Raw genomic sequence first — 22,324 nt, 5'->3', positions numbered from 1 at the left:
AAACCAAGCAGTCTTTTGCCAGAACACCATAATGTGAACTTAGGCCATCTAAATCAAATTCCTATGTGAAATTTGCCAATATAAGCCAATACACTTTAATGCAAACTTAGCCAATCTAAACCAAATATCTTAATGGAAACTTAGCCAAACACCTTAATGTGAACTTAGCCCATCTAAACCAATGTACCATAATGTGAACTTAGCCCATCTAAACCAAGAAAAGAATAATGTGATATTGGCTCATATAAACAAAAACACCTTAATGCTATCTTAGCCAATCTAAACCAACCGACTTAATTTATTTTTATAAAGAATACAAAGTGAAAATTTAAATACTTTTCAGCATTATAAATGAAATCACAAATAGTCCATGAAAAGTTATATGACAAGTCCAAAAGGGTAGTGTTCCAAATGAATGCCAGTGGTTTTCTGAATGAAGTCCAATTTTGAATGTGCTGATGTAATAACAATCTTGACGTGTGGCGATGATGTAATTTAGAATGTCCTTGAATGAATTCATAATAGTCCCAAAATAGCGATTTTTGATATTTGGACATTAGTATTGGGGTGTATGGACATATTTGTTTTGCTTATCAAAACGTTGGAAATCGCCGACACCATGCGGTATCGGCATAGGCTGCTTACTAGCCACAGGGGGCTCGTATCATTGCTTACAATGAAACTATCTGTCGTACATATAGTATAAAATGTATGACTGTCAGTTCAATTGTGAGCAACGATGCGAGCCCCTGTGCTTACTAGCCTGCCATGCAAACTTGACCGACCTTTCATCGAGATATACCTGCATGAAATCGAGAGAAATACGATTTATTTTCTCAGAAATAATTCCGAGTATAACATCATTTGTTGTTAATGAAGCTGACTGACGAAAGAAAACGACAACCTTGATGAAATTTGACACGGAACTCGCCATTGTATTACTATTCAAATGACTGCACAAATATGGCAACCTACATGTCAGTGACATCGGCGATCAAATAAGCTCTTGCTTCTTTACAGATTGAAACTGAAGGGATGTATTGTCGTAAGCAGAGCTCTCCCCTGTCTCTAATATATATATATATATATATATATATATATATATATATATATATATATATATATATATATATATATATATGTGTGTGTGTGTGTGTGTGTGTGTGTGTGTGTGTGTGTGTGTGCGTGTGTAATATATCTTTGTAACGACGAAGAGATAACCTATATTAGTCTTAAATTTGTACAAATAATGTCTACGGCCATACCACGTTGAAAACACCGGTCCTCGTCCGATCACCGAAGTTAAGCAACGTCGGGCCCGGTTAGTACTTGGATGGGTGACCGCCTGGGAATACCGGGTGCTGTAGGCATTTTTTAAATTTTTTTTTGGTTCCATCCTCACTGTGAGGATATGCGATCATATATGGCCAATATTTCTTGTTCACAAATCTGGTGCAAATTTTTCAGTTTCCTCTACCTCCAGGATCGAAATGGGCCGCCTCGTATGCCGTCCAGATCCTCCAAATTTCTTCTGATATTCCGGATTCAGCCTATAGCGAATAATTGCAACGTATGCAATCGATGTCTTTCATTTTGGATACTTGTCTGTGGTATTTCTTATTCAATAATTGATAGATATATTTGGAATGTATTATTTTTAATTATTTTAATTTATTTACCTGTTTTTAGCAGGGCACCAGTCTATCAGTGTGAAACTTGGCATCCCTTAGCGAATACTTCGAATATGGGCCATTGACAAAATAAATTGGTGTATAAATCTCTGTTTTGATTACAGTAAGTTTGGATGGATGTTCCCTGCTTCCACTTCCTTGCACTTTCTGTGTTTCCACAACTTTAACGTTTCCGAGCTGCAAGACGATATCCGTTTCAAATCAGATTCGAGTCCGTCTTTAAAGGTAGCTCATAGGCTGATGTCGATTATTTACCTATTGAATTAGTCAGTTGATACAAGATAAATAATAATAATAATAATAATGCCCAAAAACAACAAAAATGAACTGAATCTTCGTTTAAATGCATTGTTATTTAAGTCCATTTGAAGGTGTAAACCTCCGGTTAAGCAACTAATGTCCGAGTCCGAAAATGCCTGAATTACAAATTTGAATAATGTATGAAGGCAGTTTATCTATATAAGTTTTAATAAGTACACTTTAATTACTAATTTTACACGGCACATAAACGTAAACGTCTGTACATCGGAAACGGTGAAGAGAGAAGCGAATATAAGTCTTAAATTTACACACACTTGTGTCTACGGCCATACCACGTTGAAAGCACCGGTTCTCGTCCGATCACCGAAGTTAAGCAACGTCGGGCCCGGTTAGTACTTGGATGGGTGACCGCCTGGGAATACCGGGTGCTGTAGACTCTAATTTTTTTTTTTTCTTTTATAACTAAAAACAGTTGAAGTTTTTCTTTCTTTCTTTTATTGTAACTAAATTTACTTTATTCAATATAAATAATAAATAGAGCAATTTCTCGACTTTCATTTTCTCTTTTTCCTTAACTTTCTTCAATAATTCGGATCCTAAAAAAATCAAGTATAGGACCTGAATATAGCAAATGTTGCTTTGCACTTCTCTGCTCTTGGTTTCGATCCTTACTACTGGAATATGCGATCATAGATGACCAGTATTTCTTATTAACAAATTCGGTTCAATTTATCCAGTTTCCTCTACTTTTACTACCACAACAAGCTGCCTCCTTTCACGTCGAAATACTTCCTTCAAGTTTCTTCTCATATATTCCTGGTGTAGTCTCTAGCGCAGAGTTGCAAAATATGCGATCAATGTCTTTCATTTTGGGTACTTATTTGTGGTATTTCTTATTCACTAATTGATTGATAAATATGGAATGTATGAATTGTGAGAATTTTTTATATTAATTTATTGATTGATTGATTTCTTTTACAGCAGGGCCTCAGTCTGCCAGTGGGAAAATTGGCATCCTGTAGCGAATACTGTAAATATGGGCCATTGGCTAAATAAATTGGGTTATAAAATTCTGTTTTGATTACAGTAAGTTTAGATAGATATTCCATGCTTCCACTTTCTGTATTTCCACAACGTTAACTTCTACAAGTTGCAAGAAGAGATCCTTTGCAAATCTCATAAGACCCTATTTTTAAAGTTAGCTTATAGGCCGGTGTCGCTTATTTTAACCAAATGATAGGACAGAAAGAGGAATAATAATAATAATAATAATAATAATAATAATAACAACAACAATAATGTCCTGAATCTGCATTTTAAGTCAATTTCAACATGGAATTCTCCCCTTATCTGGGTCAGAAAATGGATGAGTGACAAATATGAGTATCTGAGGCCAGTTTTGCTTCTTTTGGATTAGAACTTTGAATCAGTATACACTTTAGTTACTAATATTATACTGCACACAAACATTTGTACATCGGAAACGTTGAAGAGATGTGTGACTAATCAGCCCAAGAGTCTTGAAAACGCATCAAGACAACAAATTATGTTTTACAGTCGAAATGTTGTTCTCACTAGAACTGAAATCATTTAATTTCTACTTAAATGCCCGAAAAATTTACAATTAAAACTACAATAAATGTTTTATACCTAGTCCCGCACAGTGACGTTTATCTGATTCCCTGTACTCACCGAGAGCATTCTGTGTCATATGGATGCATATCAAATGAAGTGAAAAGTAATGGAATACTCGCTTTTTTATTTATCCCTATGCATCGTGGTGCCCACACCATGATGAGACGCTGTTTCAATAAACCTTTTTATATATGTTCTTTACTGTTCTTCCTTTTTCTTCTTGCTTTATCATACTGACACACGAGAGAGAGAGAGAGAGAGAGAGAGTATGCAACAAAGTTCGCATAACTTTATCAGCTATTAACATTAATTGTACTTCTGTGTAATTTTATTTTTAACGCGTTATCCTATAACGATTGCAAACAAGGGCAAAAACTCTACTGATCTTACTCGATAATTATACCATACTGAATTAATAAGTTTATCTCGTAAAAACGGATCATATATATATCCTGGGTGGCTGAGGGTGTTTTAAGATATGTGTGTGTCTTTTGTGATATATATATATATATATATATATATATATATATATATATATATATATATATATATATATATATATATATATATACGTTTGTGTGTGTACATACATACATACGTGTATTATTTACATATAGTCTTGGATAATTTTAATTATTGGGATATGGATTTTAGATATCAACAGATACAAAGGAAACAAACGTTTCAATACATATAATGACATTTTCTTAAATTCTACATTGTATCATATTGACCTACTACTTGCTAGGCAAGCTGACTTTTATAAAATTTGCAAACTCCTTATATATATTTAAACTTACTTTTAGTATTCAACCAGAAAATCAGTACAGTGCAGAAAGATTGAAAATATTATTTCTTTCATATATATATATATATATATATATATATATATATATATATATATATATATATATATATATATATATATATATATATATATATATATGTGAGAGAGAGAGAGAGAGAGATGGGGGGATTCGGAATGGTTTAAACAGACTCTAAATTACACTGATAAAATGTACATCAGTCCAATGGTTAACATGATAGATTTCTATCAAGCTGGTTGCCCTATTGTACCCTTGAGCAAGACTACCCTCATTGCCTAACAAAACCAAGCAGTCTTTTGCCAGAACACCATAATGTGAACTTAGGCCATCTAAATCAAATTCCTATGTGAAATTTGCCAATATAAGCCAATACACTTTAATGCAAACTTAGCCAATCTAAACCAAATATCTTAATGGAAACTTAGCCAAACACCTTAATGTGAACTTAGCCCATCTAAACCAATGTACCATAATGTGAACTTAGCCCATCTAAACCAAGAAAAGAATAATGTGATATTGGCTCATATAAACAAAAACACCTTAATGCTATCTTAGCCAATCTAAACCAACCGACTTAATTTATTTTTATAAAGAATACAAAGTGAAAATTTAAATACTTTTCAGCATTATAAATGAAATCACAAATAGTCCATGAAAAGTTATATGACAAGTCCAAAAGGGTAGTGTTCCAAATGAATGCCAGTGGTTTTCTGAATGAAGTCCAATTTTGAATGTGCTGATGTAATAACAATCTTGACGTGTGGCGATGATGTAATTTAGAATGTCCTTGAATGAATTCATAATAGTCCCAAAATAGCGATTTTTGATATTTGGACATTAGTATTGGGGTGTATGGACATTTGTTTTGCTTATCAAAACGTTGGAAATCGCCGACACCATGCGGTATCGGCATAGGCTGCTTACTAGCCACAGGGGGCTCGTATCATTGCTTACAATGAAACTATCAGTCGTACATATAGTATAAAATGTATGACTGTCAGTTCAATTGTGAGCAACGATGCGAGCCCCTGTGCTTACTAGCCTGCCATGCAAACTTGACCGACCTTTCATCGAGATATACCTGCATGAAATCGAGAGAAATACGATTTATTTTCTCAGAAATAATTCCGAGTATAACATCATTTGTCGTTAATGAAGCTGACTGACGAAAGAAAACGACAACCTTGATGAAATTTGACACGGAACTCGCCATTGTATTACTATTCAAATGACTGCACAAATATGGCAACCTACATGTCAGTGACATCGGCGATCAAATAAGCTCTTGCTTCTTTACAGATTGAAACTGAAGGGATGTATTGTCGTAAGCAGAGCTCTCCCCTGTCTCTAATATATATATATATATATATATATATATATATATATATATATATATATATATATATATATATATATATATATATATATATATATATATATATATATATATATGTGTGTGTGTGTGTGTGTGTGTGTGTGTGTGTGTGTGTGTGTAATATATCTTTGTAACGACGAAGAGACAACCTATATTAGTCTTAAATTTGTACATACAAATGTCTACGGCCATACCACGTTGAAAACACCGGTTCTCGTCCGATCACCGAAGTTAAGCAACGTCGGGCCCGGTTAGTACTTGGATGGGTGACCGCCTGGGAATACCGGGTGCTGTAGGCATTTTTTAAATTTTTTTTTGGTTCCATCCTCACTGTGAGGATATGCGATCATATATGGCCAATATTTCTTGTTCACAAATCTGGTGCAAATTTTTCAGTTTCCTCTACCTCCAGGATCGAAATGGGCCGCCTCGTATGCCGTCCAGATCCTCCAAATTTCTTCTGATATTCCGGATTCAGCCTATAGCGAATAATTGCAACGTATGCAATCGATGTCTTTCATTTTGGATACTTGTCTGTGGTATTTCTTATTCAATAATTGATAGATATATTTGGAATGTATTATTTTTAATTATTTTAATTTATTTACCTGTTTTTAGCAGGGCACCAGTCTATCAGTGTGAAACTTGGCATCCCTTAGCGAATACTTCGAATATGGGCCATTGACAAAATAAATTGGTGTATAAATCTCTGTTTTGATTACAGTAAGTTTGGATGGATGTTCCCTGCTTCCACTTCCTTGCACTTTCTGTGTTTCCACAACTTTAACGTTTCCGAGCTGCAAGACGATATCCGTTTCAAATCAGATTCGAGTCCGTCTTTAAAGGTAGCTCATAGGCTGATGTCGATTATTTACCTATTGAATTAGTCAGTTGATATAAGATAAATAATAATAATAATAATAATAATAATGCCCAAAAACAACAAAAATGAACTGAATCTTCGTTTAAATGCATTGTTATTTAAGTCCATTTGAAGGTGTAAACCTCCGGTTAAGCAACTAATGTCCGAGTCCGAAAATGCCTGAATTACAAATTTGAATAATGTATGAAGGCAGTTTATCTATATAAGTTTTAATAAGTACACTTTAATTACTAATTTTACACGGCACATAAACGTAAACGTCTGTACATCGGAAACGGTGAAGAGAGAAGCGAATATAAGTCTTAAATTTACACACACTTGTGTCTACGGCCATACCACGTTGAAAGCACCGGTTCTCGTCCGATCACCGAAGTTAAGCAACGTCGGGCCCGGTTAGTACTTGGATGGGTGACCGCCTGGGAATACCGGGTGCTGTAGACTCTAATTTTTTTTTTTTCTTTTATAACTAAAAACAGTTGAAGTTTTTCTTTCTTTCTTTTATTGTAACTAAATTTACTTTATTCAATATAAATAATAAATAGAGCAATTTCTCGACTTTCATTTTCTCTTTTTCCTTAACTTTCTTCAATAATTCGGATCCTAAAAAAATCAAGTATAGGACCTGAATATAGCAAATGTTGCTTTGCACTTCTCTGCTCTTGGTTTCGATCCTTACTACTGGAATATGCGATCATAGATGACCAGTATTTCTTATTAACAAATTCGGTTCAATTTATCCAGTTTCCTCTACTTTTACTACCACAACAAGCTGCCTCCTTTCACGTCGAAATACTTCCTTCAAGTTTCTTCTCATATATTCCTGGTGTAGTCTCTAGCGCAGAGTTGCAAAATATGCGATCAATGTCTTTCATTTTGGGTACTTATTTGTGGTATTTCTTATTCACTAATTGATTGATAAATATGGAATGTATGAATTGTGAGAATTTTTTATATTAATTTATTGATTGATTGATTTCTTTTACAGCAGGGCCTCAGTCTGCCAGTGGGAAAATTGGCATCCTGTAGCGAATACTGTAAATATGGGCCATTGGCTAAATAAATTGGGTTATAAAATTCTGTTTTGATTACAGTAAGTTTAGATAGATATTCCATGCTTCCACTTTCTGTATTTCCACAACGTTAACTTCTACAAGTTGCAAGAAGAGATCCTTTGCAAATCTCATAAGACCCTATTTTTAAAGTTAGCTTATAGGCCGGTGTCGCTTATTTTAACCAAATGATAGGACAGAAAGAGGAATAATAATAATAATAATAACAACAACAATAATGTCCTGAATCTGCATTTTAAGTCAATTTCAACATGGAATTCTCCCCTTATCTGGGTCAGAAAATGGATGAGTGACAAATATGAGTATCTGAGGCCAGTTTTGCTTCTTTTGGATTAGAACTTTGAATCAGTATACACTTTAGTTACTAATATTATACTGCACACAAACATTTGTACATCGGAAACGTTGAAGAGATGTGTGACTAATCAGCCCAAGAGTCTTGAAAACGCATCAAGACAACAAATTATGTTTTACAGTCGAAATGTTGTTCTCACTAGAACTGAAATCATTTAATTTCTACTTAAATGCCCGAAAAATTTACAATTAAAACTACAATAAATGTTTTATACCTAGTCCCGCACAGTGACGTTTATCTGATTCCCTGTACTCACCGAGAGCATTCTGTGTCATATGGATGCATATCAAATGAAGTGAAAAGTAATGGAATACTCGCTTTTTTATTTATCCCTATGCATCGTGGTGCCCACACCATGATGAGACGCTGTTTCAATAAACCTTTTTATATATGTTCTTTACTGTTCTTCCTTTTTCTTCTTGCTTTATCATACTGACACACGAGAGAGAGAGAGAGAGAGAGAGAGAGAGAGAGAGAGTATGCAACAAAGTTCGCATAACTTTATCAGCTATTAACATTAATTGTACTTCTGTGTAATTTTATTTTTAACGCGTTATCCTATAACGATTGCAAACAAGGGCAAAAACTCTACTGATCTTACTCGATAATTATACCATACTGAATTAATAAGTTTATCTCGTAAAAACGGATCATATATATATCCTGGGTGGCTGAGGGTGTTTTAAGATATGTGTGTGTCTTTTGTGATATATATATATATATATATATATATATATATATATATATATATATATATATATATATATATATATATATATATATATATATATATATATATATATATACGTTTGTGTGTGTACATACATACATACGTGTATTATTTACATATAGTCTTGGATAATTTTAATTATTGGGATATGGATTTTAGATATCAACAGATACAAAGGAAACAAACGTTTCAATACATATAATGACATTTTCTTAAATTCTACATTGTATCATATTGACCTACTACTTGCTAGGCAAGCTGACTTTTATAAAATTTGCAAACTCCTTATATATATTTAAACTTACTTTTAGTATTCAACCAGAAAATCAGTACAGTGCAGAAAGATTGAAAATATTATTTCTTTCATATATATATATATATATATATATATATATATATATATATATATATATATATATATATATATATATATATATATATATGTGAGAGAGAGAGAGAGAGAGATGGGGGGATTCGGAATGGTTTAAACAGACTCTAAATTACACTGATAAAATGTACATCAGTCCAATGGTTAACATGATAGATTTCTATCAAGCTGGTTGCCCTATTGTACCCTTGAGCAAGACTACCCTCATTGCCTAACAAAACCAAGCAGTCTTTTGCCAGAACACCATAATGTGAACTTAGGCCATCTAAATCAAATTCCTATGTGAAATTTGCCAATATAAGCCAATACACTTTAATGCAAACTTAGCCAATCTAAACCAAATATCTTAATGGAAACTTAGCCAAACACCTTAATGTGAACTTAGCCCATCTAAACCAATGTACCATAATGTGAACTTAGCCCATCTAAACCAAGAAAAGAATAATGTGATATTGGCTCATATAAACAAAAACACCTTAATGCTATCTTAGCCAATCTAAACCAACCGACTTAATTTATTTTTATAAAGAATACAAAGTGAAAATTTAAATACTTTTCAGCATTATAAATGAAATCACAAATAGTCCATGAAAAGTTATATGACAAGTCCAAAAGGGTAGTGTTCCAAATGAATGCCAGTGGTTTTCTGAATGAAGTCCAATTTTGAATGTGCTGATGTAATAACAATCTTGACGTGTGGCGATGATGTAATTTAGAATGTCCTTGAATGAATTCATAATAGTCCCAAAATAGCGATTTTTGATATTTGGACATTAGTATTGGGGTGTATGGACATTTGTTTTGCTTATCAAAACGTTGGAAATCGCCGACACCATGCGGTATCGGCATAGGCTGCTTACTAGCCACAGGGGGCTCGTATCATTGCTTACAATGAAACTATCAGTCGTACATATAGTATAAAATGTATGACTGTCAGTTCAATTGTGAGCAACGATGCGAGCCCCTGTGCTTACTAGCCTGCCATGCAAACTTGACCGACCTTTCATCGAGATATACCTGCATGAAATCGAGAGAAATACGATTTATTTTCTCAGAAATAATTCCGAGTATAACATCATTTGTCGTTAATGAAGCTGACTGACGAAAGAAAACGACAACCTTGATGAAATTTGACACGGAACTCGCCATTGTATTACTATTCAAATGACTGCACAAATATGGCAACCTACATGTCAGTGACATCGGCGATCAAATAAGCTCTTGCTTCTTTACAGATTGAAACTGAAGGGATGTATTGTCGTAAGCAGAGCTCTCCCCTGTCTCTAATATATATATATATATATATATATATATATATATATATATATATATATATATATATATATATATATATATATATATATATATATATATATATATATATGTGTGTGTGTGTGTGTGTGTGTGTGTGTGTGTGTGTGTGTGTGTGTGTAATATATCTTTGTAACGACGAAGAGACAACCTATATTAGTCTTAAATTTGTACATACAAATGTCTACGGCCATACCACGTTGAAAACACCGGTTCTCGTCCGATCACCGAAGTTAAGCAACGTCGGGCCCGGTTAGTACTTGGATGGGTGACCGCCTGGGAATACCGGGTGCTGTAGGCATTTTTTAAATTTTTTTTTGGTTCCATCCTCACTGTGAGGATATGCGATCATATATGGCCAATATTTCTTGTTCACAAATCTGGTGCAAATTTTTCAGTTTCCTCTACCTCCAGGATCGAAATGGGCCGCCTCGTATGCCGTCCAGATCCTCCAAATTTCTTCTGATATTCCGGATTCAGCCTATAGCGAATAATTGCAACGTATGCAATCGATGTCTTTCATTTTGGATACTTGTCTGTGGTATTTCTTATTCAATAATTGATAGATATATTTGGAATGTATTATTTTTAATTATTTTAATTTATTTACCTGTTTTTAGCAGGGCACCAGTCTATCAGTGTGAAACTTGGCATCCCTTAGCGAATACTTCGAATATGGGCCATTGACAAAATAAATTGGTGTATAAATCTCTGTTTTGATTACAGTAAGTTTGGATGGATGTTCCCTGCTTCCACTTCCTTGCACTTTCTGTGTTTCCACAACTTTAACGTTTCCGAGCTGCAAGACGATATCCGTTTCAAATCAGATTCGAGTCCGTCTTTAAAGGTAGCTCATAGGCTGATGTCGATTATTTACCTATTGAATTAGTCAGTTGATATAAGATAAATAATAATAATAATAATAATAATAATGCCCAAAAACAACAAAAATGAACTGAATCTTCGTTTAAATGCATTGTTATTTAAGTCCATTTGAAGGTGTAAACCTCCGGTTAAGCAACTAATGTCCGAGTCCGAAAATGCCTGAATTACAAATTTGAATAATGTATGAAGGCAGTTTATCTATATAAGTTTTAATAAGTACACTTTAATTACTAATTTTACACGGCACATAAACGTAAACGTCTGTACATCGGAAACGGTGAAGAGAGAAGCGAATATAAGTCTTAAATTTACACACACTTGTGTCTACGGCCATACCACGTTGAAAGCACCGGTTCTCGTCCGATCACCGAAGTTAAGCAACGTCGGGCCCGGTTAGTACTTGGATGGGTGACCGCCTGGGAATACCGGGTGCTGTAGACTCTAATTTTTTTTTTTTCTTTTATAACTAAAAACAGTTGAAGTTTTTCTTTCTTTCTTTTATTGTAACTAAATTTACTTTATTCAATATAAATAATAAATAGAGCAATTTCTCGACTTTCATTTTCTCTTTTTCCTTAACTTTCTTCAATAATTCGGATCCTAAAAAAATCAAGTATAGGACCTGAATATAGCAAATGTTGCTTTGCACTTCTCTGCTCTTGGTTTCGATCCTTACTACTGGAATATGCGATCATAGATGACCAGTATTTCTTATTAACAAATTCGGTTCAATTTATCCAGTTTCCTCTACTTTTACTACCACAACAAGCTGCCTCCTTTCACGTCGAAATACTTCCTTCAAGTTTCTTCTCATATATTCCTGGTGTAGTCTCTAGCGCAGAGTTGCAAAATATGCGATCAATGTCTTTCATTTTGGGTACTTATTTGTGGTATTTCTTATTCACTAATTGATTGATAAATATGGAATGTATGAATTGTGAGAATTTTTTATATTAATTTATTGATTGATTGATTTCTTTTACAGCAGGGCCTCAGTCTGCCAGTGGGAAAATTGGCATCCTGTAGCGAATACTGTAAATATGGGCCATTGGCTAAATAAATTGGGTTATAAAATTCTGTTTTGATTACAGTAAGTTTAGATAGATATTTCATGCTTCCACTTTCTGTATTTCCACAACGTTAACTTCTACAAGTTGCAAGAAGAGATCCTTTGCAAATCTCATAAGACCCTATTTTTAAAGTTAGCTTATAGGCCGGTGTCGCTTATTTTAACCAAATGATAGGACAGAAAGAGGAATAATAATAATAATAATAACAACAACAATAATGTCCTGAATCTGCATTTTAAGTCAATTTCAACATGGAATTCTCCCCTTATCTGGGTCAGAAAATGGATGAGTGACAAATATGAGTATCTGAGGCCAGTTTTGCTTCTTTTGGATTAGAACTTTGAATCAGTATACACTTTAGTTACTAATATTATACTGCACACAAACATTTGTACATCGGAAACGTTGAAGAGATGTGTGACTAATCAGCCCAAGAGTCTTGAAAACGCATCAAGACAACAAATTATGTTTTACAGTCGAAATGTTGTTCTCACTAGAACTGAAATCATTTAATTTCTACTTAAATGCCCGAAAAATTTACAATTAAAACTACAATAAATGTTTTATACCTAGTCCCGCACAGTGACGTTTATCTGATTCCCTGTACTCACCGAGAGCATTCTGTGTCATATGGATGCATATCAAATGAAGTGAAAAGTAATGGAATACTCGCTTTTTTATTTATCCCTATGCATCGTGGTGCCCACACCATGATGAGACGCTGTTTCAATAAACCTTTTTATATATGTTCTTTACTGTTCTTCCTTTTTCTTCTTGCTTTATCATACTGACACACGAGAGAGAGAGAGAGAGAGAGAGAGTATGCAACAAAGTTCGCATAACTTTATCAGCTATTAACATTAATTGTACTTCTGTGTAATTTTATTTTTAACGCGTTATCCTATAACGATTGCAAACAAGGGCAAAAACTCTACTGATCTTACTCGATAATTATACCATACTGAATTAATAAGTTTATCTCGTAAAAACGGATCATATATATATCCTGGGTGGCTGAGGGTGTTTTAAGATATGTGTGTGTCTTTTGTGATATATATATATATATATATATATATATATATATATATATATATATATATATATATATATATATATATATATATATATATATATATACGTTTGTGTGTGTACATACATACATACGTGTATTATTTACATATAGTCTTGGATAATTTTAATTATTGGGATATGGATTTTAGATATCAACAGATACAAAGGAAACAAACGTTTCAATACATATAATGACATTTTCTTAAATTCTACATTGTATCATATTGACCTACTACTTGCTAGGCAAGCTGACTTTTATAAAATTTGCAAACTCCTTATATATATTTAAACTTACTTTTAGTATTCAACCAGAAAATCAGTACAGTGCAGAAAGATTGAAAATATTATTTCTTTCATATATATATATATATATATATATATATATATATATATATATATATATATATATATATATATATATATATATATATATATATATATATATATGTGAGAGAGAGAGAGAGAGAGATGGGGGGATTCGGAATGGTTTAAACAGACTCTAAATTACACTGATAAAATGTACATCAGTCCAATGGTTAACATGATAGATTTCTATCAAGCTGGTTGCCCTATTGTACCCTTGAGCAAGACTACCCTCATTGCCTAACAAAACCAAGCAGTCTTTTGCCAGAACACCATAATGTGAACTTAGGCCATCTAAATCAAATTCCTATGTGAAATTTGCCAATATAAGCCAATACACTTTAATGCAAACTTAGCCAATCTAAACCAAATATCTTAATGGAAACTTAGCCAAACACCTTAATGTGAACTTAGCCCATCTAAACCAATGTACCATAATGTGAACTTAGCCCATCTAAACCAAGAAAAGAATAATGTGATATTGGCTCATATAAACAAAAACACCTTAATGCTATCTTAGCCAATCTAAACCAACCGACTTAATTTATTTTTATAAAGAATACAAAGTGAAAATTTAAATACTTTTCAGCATTATAAATGAAATCACAAATAGTCCATGAAAAGTTATATGACAAGTCCAAAAGGGTAGTGTTCCAAATGAATGCCAGTGGTTTTCTGAATGAAGTCCAATTTTGAATGTGCTGATGTAATAACAATCTTGACGTGTGGCGATGATGTAATTTAGAATGTCCTTGAATGAATTCATAATAGTCCCAAAATAGCGATTTTTGATATTTGGACATTAGTATTGGGGTGTATGGACATATTTGTTTTGCTTATCAAAACGTTGGAAATCGCCGACACCATGCGGTATCGGCATAGGCTGCTTACTAGCCACAGGGGGCTCGTATCATTGCTTACAATGAAACTATCAGTCGTACATATAGTATAAAATGTATGACTGTCAGTTCAATTGTGAGCAACGATGCGAGCCCCTGTGCTTACTAGCCTGCCATGCAAACTTGACCGACCTTTCATCGAGATATACCTGCATGAAATCGAGAGAAATACGATTTATTTTCTCAGAAATAATTCCGAGTATAACATCATTTGTTGTTAATGAAGCTGACTGACGAAAGAAAACGACAACCTTGATGAAATTTGACACGGAACTCGCCATTGTATTACTATTCAAATGACTGCACAAATATGGCAACCTACATGTCAGTGACATCGGCGATCAAATAAGCTCTTGCTTCTTTACAGATTGAAACTGAAGGGATGTATTGTCGTAAGCAGAGCTCTCCCCTGTCTCTAATATATATATATATATATATATATATATATATATATATATATATATATATATATATATATATATATATATATATATATATATATATATATATATATATATATATATATATATATGTGTGTGTGTGTGTGTGTGTGTGTGTGTGTGCGTGTGTAATATATCTTTGTAACGACGAAGAGATAACCTATATTAGTCTTAAATTTGTACATACAAATGTCTACGGCCATACCACGTTGAAAACACCGGTCCTCGTCCGATCACCGAAGTTAAGCAACGTCGGGCCCGGTTAGTACTTGGATGGGTGACCGCCTGGGAATACCGGGTGCTGTAGGCATTTTTTAAATTTTTTTTTGGTTCCATCCTCACTGTGAGGATATGCGATCATATATGGCCAATATTTCTTGTTCACAAATCTGGTGCAAATTTTTCAGTTTCCTCTACCTCCAGGATCGAAATGGGCCGCCTCGTATGCCGTCCAGATCCTCCAAATTTCTTCTGATATTCCGGATTCAGCCTATAGCGAATAATTGCAACGTATGCAATCGATGTCTTTCATTTTGGATACTTGTTTGTGGTATTTCTTATTCAATAATTGATAGATATATTTGGAATGTATTATTTTTAATTATTTTAATTTATTTACCTGTTTTTAGCAGGGCACCAGTCTATCAGTGTGAAACTTGGCATCCCTTAGCGAATACTTCGAATATGGGCCATTGACAAAATAAATTGGTGTATAAATCTCTGTTTTGATTACAGTAAGTTTGGATGGATGTTCCCTGCTTCCACTTCCTTGCACTTTCTGTGTTTCCACAACTTTAACGTTTCCGAGCTGCAAGACGATATCCGTTTCAAATCAGATTCGAGTCCGTCTTTAAAGGTAGCTCATAGGCTGATGTCGATTATTTACCTATTGAATTAGTCAGTTGATATAAGATAAATAATAATAATAATAATAATAATAATGCCCAAAAACAACAAAAATGAACTGAATCTTCGTTTAAATGCATTGTTATTTAAGTCCATTTGAAGGTGTAAACCTCCGGTTAAGCAACTAATGTCCGAGTCCGAAAATGCCTGAATTACAAATTTGAATAATGTATGAAGGCAGTTTATCTATATAAGTTTTAATAAGTACACTTTAATTACTAATTTTACACGGCACATAAACGTAAACGTCTGTACATCGGAAACGGTGAAGAGAGAAGCGAATATAAGTCTTAAATTTACACACACTTGTGTCTACGGCCATACCACGTTGAAAGCACCGGTTCTCGTCCGATCACCGAAGTTAAGCAACGTCGGGCCCGGTTAGTACTTGGATGGGTGACCGCCTGGGAATACCGGGTGCTGTAGACTCTAATTTTTTTTTTTTCTTTTATAACTAAAAACAGTTGAAGTTTTTCTTTCTTTCTTTTATTGTAACTAAATTTACTTTATTCAATATAAATAATAAATAGAGCAATTTCTCGACTTTCATTTTCTCATTTTCCTTAACTTTCTTCAATAATTCGGATCCTAAAAAAATCAAGTATAGGACCTGAATATAGCAAATGTTGCTTTGCACTTCTCTGCTCTTGGTTTCGATCCTTACTACTGGAATATGCGATCATAGATGACCAGTATTTCTTATTAACAAATTCGGTTCAATTTATCCAGTTTCCTCTACTTTTACTACCACAACAAGCTGCCTCCTTTCACGTCGAAATACTTCCTTCAAGTTTCTTCTCATATATTCCTGGTGTAGTCTCTAGCGCAGAGTTGCAAAATATGCGATCAATGTCTTTCATTTTGGGTACTTATTTGTGGTATTTCTTATTCACTAATTGATTGATAAATATGGAATGTATGAATTGTGAGAATTTTTTATATTAATTTATTGATTGATTGATTTCTTTTACAGCAGGGCCTCAGTCTGCCAGTGGGAAAATTGGCATCCTGTAGCGAATACTGTAAATATGGGCCATTGGCTAAATAAATTGGGTTATAAAATTCTGTTTTGATTACAGTAAGTTTAGATAGATATTTCATGCTTCCACTTTCTGTATTTCCACAACGTTAACTTCTACAAGTTGCAAGAAGAGATCCTTTGCAAATCTCATAAGACCCTATTTTTAAAGTTAGCTTATAGGCCGGTGTCGCTTATTTTAACCAAATGATAGGACAGAAAGAGGAATAATAATAATAATAATAACAACAACAATAATGTCCTGAATCTGCATTTTAAGTCAATTTCAACATGGAATTCTCCCCTTATCTGGGTCAGAAAATGGATGAGTGACAAATATGAGTATCTGAGGCCAGTTTTGCTTCTTTTGGATTAGAACTTTGAATCAGTATACACTTTAGTTACTAATATTATACTGCACACAAACATTTGTACATCGGAAACGTTGAAGAGATGTGTGACTAATCAGCCCAAGAGTCTTGAAAACGCATCAAGACAACAAATTATGTTTTACAGTCGAAATGTTGTTCTCACTAGAACTGAAATCATTTAATTTCTACTTAAATGCCCGAAAAATTTACAATTAAAACTACAATAAATGTTTTATACCTAGTCCCGCACAGTGACGTTTATCTGATTCCCTGTACTCACCGAGAGCATTCTGTGTCATATGGATGCATATCAAATGAAGTGAAAAGTAATGGAATACTCGCTTTTTTATTTATCCCTATGCATCGTGGTGCCCACACCATGATGAGACGCTGTTTCAATAAACCTTTTTATATATGTTCTTTACTGTTCTTCCTTTTTCTTCTTGCTTTATCATACTGACACACGAGAGAGAGAGAGAGAGAGAGAGAGAGTATGCAACAAAGTTCGCATAACTTTATCAGCTATTAACATTAATTGTACTTCTGTGTAATTTTATTTTTAACGCGTTATCCTATAACGATTGCAAACAAGGGCAAAAACTCTACTGATCTTACTCGATAATTATACCATACTGAATTAATAAGTTTATCTCGTAAAAACGGATCATATATATATCCTGGGTGGCTGAGGGTGTTTTAAGATATGTGTGTGTCTTTTGTGATATATATATATATATATATATATATATATATATATATATATATATATATATATATATATATATATATATATATATATATATACGTTTGTGTGTGTACATACATACATACATATGTGTATTATTTACATATAGTCTTGGATAATTTTAATTATTGGGATATGGATTTTAGATATCAACAGATACAAAGGAAACAAACGTTTCAATACATATAATGACATTTTCTTAAATTCTACATTGTATCATATTGACCTACTACTTGCTAGGCAAGCTGACTTTTATAAAATTTGCAAACTCCTTATATATATTTAAACTTACTTTTAGTATTCAACCAGAAAATCAGTACAGTGCAGAAAGATTGAAAATATTATTTCTTTCATATATATATATATATATATATATATATATATATATATATATATATATATATATATATATATATATATATATATATATATATATATATATATATATATGAGAGAGAGAGAGAGAGAGATGGGGGGATTCGGAATGGTTTAAACAGACTCTAAATTACACTGATAAAATGTACATCAGTCCAATGGTTAACATGATAGATTTCTATCAAGCTGGTTGCCCTATTGTACCCTTGAGCAAGACTACCCTCATTGCCTAATAAAACCAAGCAGTCTTTTGCCAGAACACCATAATGTGAACTTAGGCCATCTAAATCAAATTCCTATGTGAAATTTGCCAATATAAGCCAATACACTTTAATGCAAACTTAGCCAATCTAAACCAAATATCTTAATGGAAACTTAGCCAAACACCTTAATGTGAACTTAGCCCATCTAAACCAATGTACCATAATGTGAACTTAGCCCATCTAAACCAAGAAAAGAATAATGTGATATTGGCTCATATAAACAAAAACACCTTAATGCTATCTTAGCCAATCTAAACCAACCGACTTAATTTATTTTTATAAAGAATACAAAGTGAAAATTTAAATACTTTTCAGCATTATAAATGAAATCACAAATAGTCCATGAAAAGTTATATGACAAGTCCAAAAGGGTAGTGTTCCAAATGAATGCCAGTGGTTTTCTGAATGAAGTCCAATTTTGAATGTGCTGATGTAATAACAATCTTGACGTGTGGCGATGATGTAATTTAGAATGTCCTTGAATGAATTCATAATAGTCCCAAAATAGCGATTTTTGATATTTGGACATTAGTATTGGGGTGTATGGACATATTTGTTTTGCTTATCAAAACGTTGGAAATCGCCGACACCATGCGGTATCGGCATAGGCTGCTTACTAGCCACAGGGGGCTCGTATCATTGCTTACAATGAAACTATCAGTCGTACATATAGTATAAAATGTATGACTGTCAGTTCAATTGTGAGCAACGATGCGAGCCCCTGTGCTTACTAGCCTGCCATGCAAACTTGACCGACCTTTCATCGAGATATACCTGCATGAAATCGAGAGAAATACGATTTATTTTCTCAGAAATAATTCCGAGTATAACATCATTTGTTGTTAATGAAGCTGACTGACGAAAGAAAACGACAACCTTGATGAAATTTGACACGGAACTCGCCATTGTATTACTATTCAAATGACTGCACAAATATGGCAACCTACATGTCAGTGACATCGGCGATCAAATAAGCTCTTGCTTCTTTACAGATTGAAACTGAAGGGATGTATTGTCGTAAGCAGAGCTCTCCCCTGTCTCTAATATATATATATATATATATATATATATATATATATATATATATATATATATATATATATATATATATATATATATATATATATATATATATATATATATATATATATATATATATGTGTGTGTGTGTGTGTGTGTGTGTGTGTGTGTGTGTGTGTGTGTGTGCGTGTGTAATATATCTTTGTAACGACGAAGAGATAACCTATATTAGTCTTAAATTTGTACAAATAATGTCTACGGCCATACCACGTTGAAAACACCGGTCCTCAGCTTCCGGTTATGACATCAGAAGGAAAACACGTTTGATGATCGCTCCGTGAATTTTCAAGTTTTTTTCCTTTAATAGACATTTTTGCTGTTTTAATTTGTTACAGATACGTTGATAAGATTTGTTTGATCGCATTCATATATAAGTGAGATATATTTTGAGTGTGTGGATAACTTTATCCACCACACAAAATATTATTTTCTGTGACAATGAATACAAAGCCTGGTCGTGCTGCACGTGCAGCACAAGGAGCTGACTCACACTCTAATGACACCAGTGGAATAGCTAACAATAAGAATGGCATGTCGAGTAACATCGATAGACAGACAGGAGCTTCTCGTCGTTTTGGGAAAGAATGTACCGTGGTGATTGATGTAAAGGATGTGAAGAAAATAAAGGCAAGTGATATTGTTAGAAGTGTAGAAGAATTAACCGGAGATATGTCGGTCTATGCAGTTGTGCCCAAAGGTGCAAATTTGTATGAGGTCACACTACCGAGTAAGGAAGTAGCATATAATACCTTGTGTGGAATTGATATTGGAAGTGAACACTTTGATTGTACTCTTTTATATTCAGACACTATTATTGTGTCAATTCTTCATTTACCAGCATACATCACAGATGATGATATAAGTATGAAGCTCGGTGAATACGGAGTAGAACTTCTTTCTCCCATTCAACGCAGATATTATCCTGGAACTAGTGTGGCTGATGGGACTCGTTATGTCAAATGTAAATTTCCACAGCAGGTAAAATCCTTGCCTTACAGTCTGAAATTTCAGACTGTTAATGGTCAACAATACTTTAGAGTATTACACAATAATCAAGTTAAGGTATGTTCTAGATGTCTTGATCCGGGACATGTTATAAAAGACTGCCCTGATTTTGTATGCTACAAGTGTGGGGAGCAAGGCCACGTAGCAAAAAAGTGCACAAGGCAAAGATGTGAAAGTTGTGGAAGTTTTCCTCTTATGTGTACATGCAGGATATGCGACAAATGCCACAAAGAGGCGCAAACATGTATGTGTTACAGAGAGGCCATTGAAGGCATTCATTCGCAAGTTGATGATGATATGAGGGAAGACATATTGGAGTTACAGAGTGACGAAGATGATAAAGAAGAAATTGAGAATGCAAAAAAAGATAATGAGAGTGGAGAAAGTGGGGAAGAAAAAGAAAGAATTGGAGTTGATATGACCAATGTAGAAATAGAATCTGAGGAAGTAAACAACAATCATACAATTGGAGATGGATCGGGGACAGATTCAGATGATGACAGGAAGATGGCTGCAGACGTTGTTGAAAGATCAAACGAATCACGTACATGTCAAGAAAACGGTACTAATATCGAAAATTTCAAAGTAGTACAAAGGAGAAGGAGAAGGTTTAATCCAGTACCTAATATGAAGATGAATAGCATGCGACGAACACCTATGAAGAAATGATCAAACACTCAACATTTTTTAATACTTTCAATACACTCATCATAACCATGGCTTTAAATATTGTATCTCTAAATGTAAATGGCTTGCGTAATTTGAATAAACTAAAGTCTGTTTTAGAAATATTTAAAGAGAAAAGAGGCCATATTTTATTATTGCAAGAAACCTTTTGGGATGATGAGTTTGTTGAAAGTATTAGAGAAAATGAGATTTGGAATGGTGACATATTTTATAGTAATGCTGACAATAGGAGGGCAGGTGTAGCTGTTTTAGTAGTGAGAGAATTGAGAAATCAGGTGACACAAGAAATGATTGAAAAGGGTAGGATTTTACATCTTAAAATAGCTATTGATGATAAAGTGATTGATTTAATCAATATTTATGCTCCAAATGTTGTGAAGGAAAGGTTTAACTTTTTCATGAAGCTAAATACATATTTACATAACAGTACTAGTGATAGCACTATCCTGGCTGGTGATTTTAATACAACTTTAGCAGGTATTGATCGATATAACAAAGCCTTACATATTGATGATGTAGCAGTGCGTGAACTTTATAAAATTATTCATGATAGGAATATTACCGATTTATGGAGATCTCGAAATCCTAGTACTCGTAGTTTCTCCAGAAAACAAGTTGTA

The 22,324-nt window shown here is 33.5% G+C and overlaps 8 non-coding genes across 8 annotated transcripts; all 8 read left to right on the top strand.

Annotated features, from left to right (window-relative positions):
• The first annotated feature begins 1,251 nt into the window (after nucleotides 1-1,251).
• On the top strand, nucleotides 1,252-1,370 carry LOC149788115 (5S ribosomal RNA). Its single transcript, XR_016424759.1, has one exon. It is a non-coding gene; the product is annotated as a 5S ribosomal RNA (ribosomal RNA).
• Nucleotides 1,371-2,270: 900 nt separating this feature from the next.
• On the top strand, nucleotides 2,271-2,389 carry LOC149788114 (5S ribosomal RNA). The gene has a single exon (XR_016424756.1). It is a non-coding gene; the product is annotated as a 5S ribosomal RNA (ribosomal RNA).
• Nucleotides 2,390-5,969: 3,580 nt separating this feature from the next.
• Nucleotides 5,970-6,088, top strand: LOC149788113 (5S ribosomal RNA). The gene has a single exon (XR_016424628.1). It is a non-coding gene; the product is annotated as a 5S ribosomal RNA (ribosomal RNA).
• Nucleotides 6,089-6,994: 906 nt separating this feature from the next.
• Nucleotides 6,995-7,113, top strand: LOC149788112 (5S ribosomal RNA). Its single transcript, XR_016424745.1, has one exon. It is a non-coding gene; the product is annotated as a 5S ribosomal RNA (ribosomal RNA).
• Nucleotides 7,114-10,708: 3,595 nt separating this feature from the next.
• On the top strand, nucleotides 10,709-10,827 carry LOC149788111 (5S ribosomal RNA). The gene has a single exon (XR_016424627.1). It is a non-coding gene; the product is annotated as a 5S ribosomal RNA (ribosomal RNA).
• Nucleotides 10,828-11,733: 906 nt separating this feature from the next.
• On the top strand, nucleotides 11,734-11,852 carry LOC149788110 (5S ribosomal RNA). Its single transcript, XR_016424734.1, has one exon. It is a non-coding gene; the product is annotated as a 5S ribosomal RNA (ribosomal RNA).
• Nucleotides 11,853-15,445: 3,593 nt separating this feature from the next.
• LOC149788109 (5S ribosomal RNA) lies at nucleotides 15,446-15,564 on the top strand. Its single transcript, XR_016424758.1, has one exon. It is a non-coding gene; the product is annotated as a 5S ribosomal RNA (ribosomal RNA).
• A 906-nt stretch (nucleotides 15,565-16,470) lies between these two features.
• Nucleotides 16,471-16,589, top strand: LOC149788108 (5S ribosomal RNA). Its single transcript, XR_016424722.1, has one exon. It is a non-coding gene; the product is annotated as a 5S ribosomal RNA (ribosomal RNA).
• The last annotated feature ends 5,735 nt before the right edge of the window (nucleotides 16,590-22,324 follow it).

The sequence above is a fragment of the Sinohyriopsis cumingii genome, chromosome 11 (genome assembly GCF_028554795.1).
Source record: "Sinohyriopsis cumingii isolate HCF-2022 chromosome 11, ASM2855479v2, whole genome shotgun sequence".
Taxonomy (NCBI): domain Eukaryota; kingdom Metazoa; phylum Mollusca; class Bivalvia; order Unionida; family Unionidae; genus Sinohyriopsis; species Sinohyriopsis cumingii.
Note: the sequence above shows the minus strand (reverse complement) of the source record. Positions and strands in the feature narration are given on the sequence as shown.